The following is a 12,079-nucleotide window of genomic DNA, read 5'->3' as shown; positions in this document are numbered from 1 at the left end:
GCTTGAAAACCAAACAGGTAAGCATAAAAGTCAGAAGAAGGATCGGTTTCCATGCTTGATATCGCTGATCTGTCCTGGGTTGGCGATATAAGACGGCATGTTTGATTTTCCCTTGAGTGTGGACACCCCCGGTTTATATGTGATTTACTTTGGGCCTATGATAATACTTTAATGCCACACAGAGTCATCTCTATTGGCAGGCATATTGCTGTATACTACAGGCATAATGCTGTATACTAAAGTTCTGAGGCCCAGTCACATAAGTTGGTGGCTCACCCTGAGTGCAGGGTGGCAGGGGGTGTCTCTCTCCTGAGGTTATCACTGCCATTGATGTGGAGGAAGATCTGCCATTGATGTGGAGCAAGGTATGTTTGCCGTTCATTTTTCCTTTCAGCCCAGAGTGCATTACCCGTATACCCAATATAAGGAGTATAGAAGAAACTCCTAATACTGGCCATACATGTAATGATTGCAGAGACCCTAAAATGCCAGGACAGACTCCACAAATTACCCCATTTTGGAAAGAGGACACCCTAAAGTATTATGTGAGGTGCATGGTGAGTTCATAGAAGATTTTAGTTTTTGTCACAAGTTAGCAGAATTTTTTTTTTTTTTTTACAAAGTGTCATTTTCCGTTAACTTGTGACAAAAAATAAAATTTTCAATGACCTCACCATTCCCCTCATGGAATACTTTGTTGTGTATTCTTTCCAAAATGGGGTCATTTGTGGGGTTTGTTAACTGTCCTGGCAAGTGGGCGGGGTGCTAAATTTTGAGCACCCCTGTAAAGCCTAAAGGTACTCATTGGACTCTGGGCCCCTTAGCGCAGTTAGGGTGCAAAAAAGTGCCACACATGTGGTATCGCCGTTCTCGAGAGAAGTAGTACAATGTGTTTTTGGGTGTATTATTACACATACCCATGCTGGATGGGAGAAATATCTCTGTAAATGACAATCTTTTGATTTTTTTTACACACAATTGTCCATTTACAGAGTTATTTCTCCCATCCAGCATGGGTATGTGTAAAAATACACCCCAAAACACATTATACTACTTCTCCCGAGTACGGCGATACCACATGTGTGGCACTTTTTTGCACCCTAACTGCGCTAAGGGGCCCAAAATCCAATGAGTACCTTTAGGATTTCAAGGGTCATTTTGCGGCATTTGGTTTCCAGACTACTGCTCACGGTTTAGGGCCCCTAAAATGCCAGGGCAGTATAGGAACCCCACAAATGACCCCATTTTAGAAAGAAGACATACCAAGGTACTCTGTTAGGAGTATGGTGAGTTCATAGAAGATTTTATTTTTTTGTCACAAGTTAGCGGAAATTGATTTGTATTGTTTTGTTTCACAAAGTGTCACTTTCCGCTAACTTGTGACAAAAAATAAAATCTTCTATGAACTCACCATAGTCCTAACAGAATACCTTGGGGTGTCTTCTTTCTAAAATGGGGTCATTTGTGGGGTTCTTATACTGCCCTGGCATTTTAGGGGCCCTAAACCGTGAGGAGTAGTCTGGAAACCAAATGTCGCAAAATGACCTGTGAAATCCTAAAGGTACTCATTGGACTTTGGGCCCCTTAGCGCAGTTAGGGTGCAAAAAAGTGCCACACATGTGGTATCGCCGTACTCGGGAGAAGTAGTACAATGTGTTTTGGGGTGTATTTTTACACATACCTATGCTGGGTGGGAGAAATATCTCTGTAAATGACAATCTTTTGATTTTTTTACACACAATTGTCCATTTACAGAGGTATTTCTTCCACCCAGCATGGGTATGTGTAAAAATACACCCCAAAACACATTATACTACTTCTCCCGAGTATGGCAATACCACATGTGTGGCACTTTTTTGCAATCTAGGTGCGCTAAGGGGCCCAAAGTCCAATGAGTACCTTTAGGATTTCACAGGTCATTTTGCGGCATTTGATTTCCAGACTACTCCTCACGGTTTAGGGCCCATAAAATGCCAGGGCAGTATAGGAACCCCACAAATGACCCCATTTTAGAAAGAAGACACCCCAAGGTATTCTGTTAGGACTATGGTGAGTTCATAGAAGATTTTATTTTTTGTCACAAGTTAGCGGAAAGTGACACTTTGTGAAAAAAAAAATACAAATCAATTTCCGCTAACTTGTGACAAAAAATAAAATCTTCTATGAACTCACCATACTCCTAACAGAATACCTTGGGGTGTCTTCTTTTTAAAATGGGGTCATTTGTGGGGTTCCTATACTGCCCTGGCATTTTAGGGGCCCTAAACCATGAGGAGTAGTCTGGAAACCAAATGCCGCAAAATGACCCTTGAAATCCTAAAGGTATTCATTGGACTTTGGGCCCCTTAACGCAGTTAGGGTGCAAAAAAGTGCCACACATGTGGTATCGCCGTACTCGGGAGTAGTGGTACAATGTGTTTTGGGGTGTATTTTTACACATACCCATGCTCGGTGGGAGAAATAACTCTGTAAATGGACAATTGTGTGTAAAAAAATCAAAAGATTGTCATTTACAAAGGTATTTCTCCCACCCAGCATGGGTATGTGTAAAAATACACCCCAAAACACATTATACATCTTCTCCCGAGTACGGCGATACCACATGTGTGGCACTTTTTTGCACCCTAACTGTGCTAAGGGGTCCAAAGTCCAATGAGTACCTTTAGGATTTCACAGGTCATTTTGCGGCATTTGATTTCCAGACTACTCCTCACGATTTAGGGCCCCTAAAATGCCAGGGCAGTATAGGAACCCCACAAATGACCCCATTTTAGAAAGAAGACATACCAAGGTATTCTGTTAGGACTATGGTGAGTTCATAGACGATTTTATTTTTTGACACAAGTTAGCGGAAAGTGACACTTTGTGAAAAAAAAATACAAATCAATTTCCGCTAACTTGTGACAAAAAATAAAATCTTCTATGAACTCACCATACTCCTAATGGAATACCTTGGGGTGTCTTCTTTCTAAAATGGGGTCATTTGTGGGGTTCCTATACTGCCCTGACATTTTAGGGGCCCTAAACCGTGAGGAGTAGTCTTGAAACCAAATGTCGCAAAATGACCTGTGAAATCCTAAAGGTACTCATTGGACTTTGGGCCCCTTAGCGCAGTTAGGGTGCAAAAAAGTGCCACACATGTGGTATTGCCGTACTCAGGAGAAGTAGTATAATGTGTTTTGGGGTGTATTTTTACACATACCCATGCTGAGTGGGAGAAATATCTCTGAAAATGGACAATTGTGTGTAAAAAAAAACAAAAATTGTCATTTACAGAGATATTTCTCCAACCCAGCATGGGTATGTGTAAAAATACACCCCAAAACACATTATACTACTTCTCCCGAGTACAGCAATGCCACTTGTGTGGCACTTTTTTGCAGCCTAACTGCGCTAAGGGGTCCAAAGTCCAATGAGCACCTTTAGGCTTTACAGGGGTGCTTACAATTTAGCACCCCCCAAAATGCCAGGACAGTAAACACACCCCACAACTAACCCTATTTTGGAAAGTAGGCACTTCAAGGTATTCAGAGAGGGGCATGGTGAGTCCGTGGCAAATTTCATTTTTTTTTTTTTTTTGGAAGTTAGAAGAAATGGAAACTTTTTTTTTTTTTTTTTTAGTCACTAAGTGTCATTTTCCGCTAACTTGTGACAAAAAAATAATATCTTAACTTTTACCCAACCCAATAAATATAGGCCGAATGGGTTTTTTTTTTTATCAAAAACATGTTTGTCCACATTTTTCGTGCTGCATGTATACAGAAAATTTACTTTATTTGAAAAATGTCAGCACAGAAAGTTAAAAAAATCATTTTTTTGACAAAATTCATGTTTTTTTGATGAATATAATAAAAAGTAAAAATTGCAGCAGCAATCAAATATCACCAAAAGAAAGCTTTATTAGTGACAAGAAAAAGAGCCAAAATTCATTTAGGTGGTAGGTTGTATGACTGAGCAATAAACCGTGAAAGCTGCAGTGGTCTGAATGGAAAAAAAGGGTCTGGTCCTTAAGGGGGTAAAGCCCACGGTCCTCAAGTGGTTAAACACTCACTGCTAATAAACCCTAATGGTTTAGGAGGACTTGCACTACCCTCAGTACAACATTATTATTTTGCTGCTCAGGTACAGCATATTGCATCCTGGTTTACGGCGAGTTCTCTCTAAAATGCTGAGGCATTGGGATACAGCTTGGACCTAGACAAAGAAAGTGTGGCACTGGATCTTCTAAAAGGACAACTAATACCCTCTAAATCATCTAATACAATTCTAGCACAAGCACATTTAGTATGGAAATGCATCAGTGCAATGTATCCCCTGACAAGCTATGACCCCCACACACCTTTATGGGACAACCCCAACTTGCATGAGCTCAGTAAAATGCCTGATCCACACTTATGGCGGCAAAATGGGGTAATATTTTTAGGTCAGATAATTAAGCAGGGCAAGCTCCTCCCATTTAAGAATTTAATTGACCAGTTCCCAACATTAGCTCCCCATTACTTCCGTTATCTTCAGTTGAGGCACGCTATTCAACATCAATTTAGGGGTAACCCTGTACAAATAGCACCTCATCCTATACTATCTTTAATAGCTGAAGGCCCAACAAAACACTTAATAGGCAGTTTATACAAGGAAATCATAACATTCAAAGCACTGGAGCGTACGGAGCCTGCTAAGACTAAATGGTCAGATCAGGGTCTGGACATTGGAGATGAGGACTGGGAAGACGCACTGCGTCTAGTTAAAAATGGCGCCGGCAAAAAAATGGCGCCCCCTTCTGCTTATGTGTTTAAAACGATATTTATCGTTTTAAAGGTTAAAATAGTGCAGACCTTTTGAACGAAATTTATCGTTTTAAAACTTTTTTTTTTGTCGTGCCTGAACGATATTTATCGTTTTACCCTTGCATTGCTACCGTTTGGAAAATATCTGCCCGCAGGCTTTAATGTTTAATAGCAAAGCCCCCTTAAAAGCTACAAACACCAAATTTGCAGGGAATGTTAAGAAGAAAATTGTGAAAAAGAGGAAAACATTTTTTTCAAAAAGACCTTATAGTTTTTGAGAAAATCGATTTTGAATATTCTTCTTCTGACCGTGGGAAAATTAAACGCCCGCCGGCTTTAGCGGTTAATAGCAAAGCCCCTTTAAATGCCAGAAACACCAAATGAGTAGGGAATATTAAGAAGAATAGTGGGAACAGGAAGAAAAAAAATTGTTCAAAAAGACCTTATAGTTTTTGAGAAAATCGAGTTTAAATCTTCAAAGAGGAAATGTATCTATTTAAATCGCGTACTGACATTTCCGTGGAAACTTTTTCCGCCGACTTTAGCAGTTAATAGCAAAGTCCCCTTAAATCCTAGCAACACCAAATTTGCAGGATATGTTAAAAAGATACTGGGAAACAATATTTAAAAAAAAAATGTGAAAAATGTTATTATTTTTTTTTAAATTAAAATTTGTGGGTTATGTTCAGAGTGTGGGAAATGTTTTGAAAAAAATGACATGGGGTCCCCCCTCCCGAGCCTCTGTAACCCCTTGTCTCCCATGCAGGCTGGGATAGCCAGAATGCGGAGCCCCGGCCGACTGGGGCTTCGCACCCTGAGCTATACCAGCCCGCATGGTCCATGGTATGGGGGGGCTTCGGGGGGGAGGGGCGGCCAAGCCTTCCCCTCCCCCCCGGAGCCCTTGTCCAATCCATGGACAAGGGGCTCTTCCCCACCTCCGGTGCCCCAGGAGGAGGTGGGGGCGACGACTCCCTGGGGGGGGGTTCATGGTGGCATCTGGGAGTCCCCTTAAAGAAGGGGACCCCCAGATGCCCACCCCCCTCCCAGGAGAAATGAGTATAGGGCTACTTTGTACCCCTTACCCATTTCCACAAAGGGTTAAATGAAATAAAAACACAACGAGAAAAGTCCTTTAAAGGACTTGCGAGGCCAAAATCCGGCCCCCAAATGTAAAAAAAGTTATCTACCTGTATGACTTTCTAAGGCACGGAGGACGCCGTCCGCGCCCTCCGTGCCGTTCCGCCGGGTCCCCGCCTCTCAATACGACCCCGAATGGCTCCCGACCCCACGGCCAGGGTCGGGCTCTGCTGCCTGTATAAAGATGGCCGCCGACCCTGGCCGCGGCTGCGCACTCCGCATGGCCGCTACTGCGGCTGCGCAGCACTAGGGCCAACCCCCCGATCCACGCAACAGGCTGTTTCCTGTAGCGTGGATCGGGGGTTGGCCCTAGTGCTGCGCAGCCGCAGTAGCGGCCATGCGGAGTGCGCAGCCGCGGCCAGGGTCGGCGGCCATCTTTATACAGGCAGCAGAGCCCGACCCTGGCCGTGGGGTCGGGAGCCATTCAGGGTCGTATTGAGAGGCGGGGACCCGGCGGAACGGCACGGAGGGCGCGGACGGCGTCCTCCGTGCCTTAGAAAGTCATACAGGTAGATAACTTTTTTTACATTTGGGGGCCGGATTTTGGCCTCGGAAGTCCTTTAATGTTCTAAATTAACCAGAAATACTTACCTGTACCTTTAAGAAAAAAATCCCACGTCAATTAGGTCCCACGACAGTATCCTCTGTCTTGCGACCTTCTGTTACATCTTGATTGAAGATCTCCGCCGCCCCGACGCCACACACGCCGCCTCCGCCGCACTGCTCTTAGCTATACTTAGTATAGCTAATAGCAAAAAGCATCTTTAAATTTTAGCTCCAATGGTCTCCATTGGTTCCTTAACAGACCAATGGGGATCAGGAGGATCCCCATTGGTCGATAAGGAACCAATGGGGAGCCTTGGAGCCAAAATTTAAAGATGCTTTTTGTTCTCAGCTATACTTAGTATAGCTGAGAGTTGCGTCTATGCATCTATATAGACGCATTAACGCTAGCTGCCGCTGCCCTCCCTGCTAGTGTTGGGCGAACATCTAGATGTTCGGGTTCGGGCCGAACAGGCCGAACATGGCCGCGATGTTCGGGTGTTCGACCCGAACTTCGAACATAATGGAAGTCAATGGGGACCCGAACTTTCGTGCTTTGTAAAGCTTCCTTACATGCTACATACCCCAAATTAGCAGGGTATGTGCACCTTGGGAGTGGGTACAAGAGGAAAAAAAATATTTGAAAAAGAGCTTATAGTTTTTGAGAAAATTGATTGTAAAGTTTCAAAGGAAAAACTGTCTTTTAAATGTGGAAAATGTCATGTTTCTTTGCACAGGTAACATGCTTTTTGTCGCCATGCAGTCATAAATGTAATACAGAGAAGAGGTTCCAGGAAAAGGGACCGGTAACGGTAACCCAGCAGCAGCAGCACACGTGATGGAACAGGAGCAGGCGCAGGAGGAGAAGGCCATGCTTTTTGAGACACAACAACCCAGGCCTTGCATGAGGACAAGAAGCGTGCGGATAGCATGCTTTTTACCGCCATGCAGTCATAAATGTAATAAAGATAAGAGGTTCAATAAACAGGGACCGGGCGTCAACGCTAACCCAGCAGCAGCAGACGTGATGGAACAGGAGGAGGCGCAGGAGGAGAAGGCCACGCTTTCAGGTGCAACTCAGGCCTTGCATGAGGACAAAAAAATGTGTGCGCAAAGCAACGCAATGAGTAGTTTTCAGGACACAATGGGCTATTCGGAGGAGCTATTCCCACCCCCACAATCTTCTACCTGTGAAAGGTCAATGGAACAGCCACAAATGTTGTGCCCGGATTCACAACCTTTTTCTGTGGAAAATGCACCTCGCACTGAAATGCAAGGCGAGGCCGAGGATGAACATGACGTCAACAACTCAACATGACGCAAAATGGGGGCGGAACAGAAAGCTGCTTTCAATGTTTTGAAGGCCTTAATTGCCTCCGGTGGCCAGTTAGATGCATCATTCATCACACCCAAATCCCAGAGCAATGTGTGCAGGAATTTGAATCTCAGGAGGTGTACCGAGATCATCTGGACAAGTGACCAAGTGACAAAGTGACCAGTGACAAAGTGACAAAGTGACAAAATGACAAAGTGACAAAATGACAAAGTGACAAGTGACAAGTGACAAAATGACAAAGTGACAAGTGACAAAGTGAGAAGTGACAAGTGACAAAGTGACAAGTGACAAAATGACAAAGTGAGAAGTGACAAAGTGAGAAGTGACAAGTGACAAAGTGACAAGTGACAAAATGACAAAGTGACAAGTGACAAAGTGAGAAGTGACAAGTGACAAAGTGACAAGTGACAAAATGACAAAGTGACAAGTGACAAATTGACAAGTGACAAAGTGACCAGTGACAAAGTGACAAAATGACAAAGTGACCAGTGACAAAGTGACAACTGAGAGGTTGTTCTGGGGAGCTCCACTGCACTCAGTCGCATATGAGGAGAGGTCTCGTCGGGACTGCTGATCCTCCTCAGCTTGCTCAAAGCCTTGAGGGTTCCTGAAGATCCTCTGCTTGGAGTTCGCCGGGGTTCAGCTTGGTGTCGGGGTCGGCGGCGTCCTCCTCACTCCAACGTGGCAGATCTTCTGTTGAAGGAAAAAAAAAAAACATTGTTAAAAGTCCAGTACCGCTTCTGAAGGACTCACCAAGAGATGCAGGAGCGCTTCAATCTAGCGCACCATCGCTCGCTGGGTGATGTCCCTGCCTACGCGCTGGAATTCTACGCTGCACATGCTAGCACGCTTTTGCGCAGTGCCGAGGCGCATTCCAGCAGCTAGTAGCTACCAAGCTTCTGTGGATCTGATTGGGCCACCATGTTGGATCTCTGCCAAGTCCTCCAAAATTTTGAGCAATCCACGTTGCGTGACTGAGCAGTGACAACTCTACAGTCAGCATTACAATACCACTGCTGTGTTTACTGAAGAAATCAATGTTGAAGATGGAAACCGCTGGCATGATGCAAGTGGGGGATTCTGAAGATGAAAACGATCAGCGTGATGATACCAACATCAGGCAACCTGCCTCAGGAAACGCTGGTCCCAGCTATGACAAAGAACAGGATGAGGAACAGCTGGAGTTGGAGCAGGAATTGGATGCCCCCACTGCCGAGGGACAGAGCGGTGCACGTTGGACTTCCACAATTTAGCGGGAAAGGACAGCAGAAGAGGAAGAAAGTGATGCTGGTGACGAATATGGTGCTTCACAACAATCACAACGCTTACAAGAACATGAAGATAGAGGAGTCTGGCAGGACTCTCTGGCACACATGGCTCAATTCATGCTAGACTGCATTGAACGCGGCCCGCGCATTATTCACTATTCATTATTATTCATTATTCTGGAATCTGGACAACACCAATTACTGGGTTTATACCCAGTTTATACAAACACAATGTTAAAAAACTGATTGAAGAAAGTGTCAGACAGGTCAAAAATGGAACAATTCCAGCAGGCCCTTGAGGATGGAGACTTTAGAGAGGAGATTGACATCCTCCTCCTTCTCTAGCCAGTTGTACGCCGACAGACTGACTTCAGCAAACCCAGGAGGACCAGGAGGGCAGCAAAGAACACAAGCTGCTGCTAGTGCCCAAAAGGGAATGGTATTGGCAGTGTCCTTGGAGTGGGAACATTTTCTGACACCCATGCAGCAGCCCACAGAACAGCAATCGGGCAGTTCCACGTCCTCCAACACCAATCGCCTAGAGAAGATGGTCAAGGTCCAGGACTACATGTCAGATGGCGTAGCTGTGTTGAACAATCCATCTGCAGACAGACGGTGAGTGTGACAGGCTGCACAGAAGGACCATGGCAACTCACTCATAGTACCACAGTTTGATAGTGCTGCCCAAAAAATTATATGGATCCGTGGACCCGGGCACTGCAGGCAGTACTGGGAAGTGGGAACGCAGATTTTAGTACCTAAACACACGATACAACATGTTTTCCGGGGTCGGACTCTGAGGCACATACAGATGGTCCCGATCATCATCCTCATCATACAACTCTTCTCCTGAGTCTGACCCACCCACCACCTCTGCCACCCCAACATCCCCAGACACAGACCCCTCATCGTCCTCAACATTAACTTGGGATGCTGGCCTGAGCCCGACCTCCTCCTCCACATCAGGCCCCATCATCTCCTCAATGGCAGCCCTCATTAATCGTTCTGGCGACGGACCGATGGACACAACATTCTCCTCCGGAGAGGGCTGCTGCTGACCACTGGCTGCTGTAGTGGATGTTATAGCTTGCGTGGGGCGTTGGCTGTTGCTGTTGTTGGGAGTGCTGCTCACAGTGAAGGTCTCTGAGGAACTCATGGTGAGCTCAGATAGTGGTTGGCGGTGAGTGGAGTATTACTGATCCCAGCAATATACACACTGACTGGCAGAGTACGCAATGCTATATAGTCTGGCTGAGCGGTGTACACAGAGTGGCAGTACACACAATGCTGTATAGTCTGGCTGAGCCGTGTACACAGAGTGGCAGTACACACAATGCTATATAGTCTGGCTGAGCGGTGTACACAGAGTGGCAGTACACACAATGCTATATAGTCTGGCTGAGCCGTGTACACAGAGTGGCAGTAAACACAATGCTATATATAGCGTGGCTGAGCGAGGTACACAGTGGCAGTACACACAATGCTATATAGTCAGGCTAAGCCGTGTACACAGAGTGTCAGAAAACACAATGCTATATATAGCGTGGCTGAGCGAGGTGCACAGTGGCAGTACACACAATGCTATATAGCCAGGCTAAGCCGTGTACACAGAGTGTCAGAAAACACAATGCTATATATAGCGTGGCTGAGCGAGGTGCACAGTGGCAGTACACACAATGCTATATTAGTCAGGCTAAGCCGTGTACACAGAGTGTCAGAAAACACAATGCTATATATAGCGTGGCTGAGCGAGGTGCACAGTGGCAGTACACACAATGCTATATTAGTCAGGCTAAGCCGTGTACACAGAGTGTCAGAAAACACAATGCTATATATAGCGTGGCTGAGCGAGGTACACAGTGGCAGTAAACAATGCTATATATAGTGTGGCTGAGCGAGCGGTGTACTACTGTTCCCAGCAGCGACACACAATGACTGGGGGGGACCCTGGCTAGCGTGGCTGGAGAGCGAACTACCCTGCCTGCCTACCCAAAGCTAAACCCACAGACAAATGGAGGAGATATGACGTGGTTCGGGTATTTATTTACCCGAACCACGTGACCGTTCGGCCAATCAGAGCGCGTTCGGGCCTGAACCACGTGACCCGTTCGGCCAATCACAGCGCTAGCCGAACGTTCGGGGAACGTTCGGCCATGCGCTCTTAGTTCGGCCATGTGGCCGAACGGTTTGGCCGAGCACCGTCAGGTGTTCGGCCGAACTCGAACATCACCCGAACAGGGTGATGTTCTGCAGAACCCGAACAGTGGCGAACACTGTTCGCCCAACACTACTCCCTGCCTCCCCCCACCTGTCACTCTCACCCATGCTGGCACCCATGGGTGCATTGGGTGCCAGCATGGGTGAGGGTGACAGATGGGGGGAGGCAGGGAGGGCAGCGGCAGCTAGCGCTAATGCGTCTATATAGACGCATAGACGCAACTCTCAGCTATACTTAGTATAGCTGAGAGCAGTGCGGAGGAGGCGGCGTGTGTGGCGTCGGGGCGGCGGAGATCTTCAATCAAGATGTATCAGAAGATCGCAAGATGGAGGATACTGTCGTGGGACCTGATTGGCGTGGGTTTTTTTTCTTAAAGGTACAGGTAAGTATTTGTGGTTAATTTAGAACATTAAAGGACTTTTCTCGTGGTTGTGTTTTTATTTCATTCAACCCTTTGTGGAAATGGGTAAGGGGCACTTTGTACCTCTATACTCATTTCTCCTGGGAGGGGGGTGGGCATCTGGGGGTCCCCTTCTTAAAGGGGACTCCCAGATGCCACCATGAACCCCCCCCCAGGGAGTCATCGCCCCCTGCCTCCACCTGGGGCAAGGGAGGCAGGGAAGAGCCCCTTGTCCATGGATTGGACAAGGGGCTCTGGGGAGGAGGGGGAGGCTTGGCCGTCCCTCCCCCCCGGAGCCCCCCCACACCATGGACCATGCGGGCTGGTATAGCTCAGGGTGCGAAGCCCCAGTCGGCCGGGGCTCCGCATTCTGGCTATCCCAGCCTGCATGGG

The sequence above is a fragment of the Hyperolius riggenbachi genome, chromosome 5 (assembly GCF_040937935.1).
Source record: "Hyperolius riggenbachi isolate aHypRig1 chromosome 5, aHypRig1.pri, whole genome shotgun sequence".
NCBI lineage: Eukaryota > Metazoa > Chordata > Amphibia > Anura > Hyperoliidae > Hyperolius > Hyperolius riggenbachi.
Note: the sequence above shows the minus strand (reverse complement) of the source record.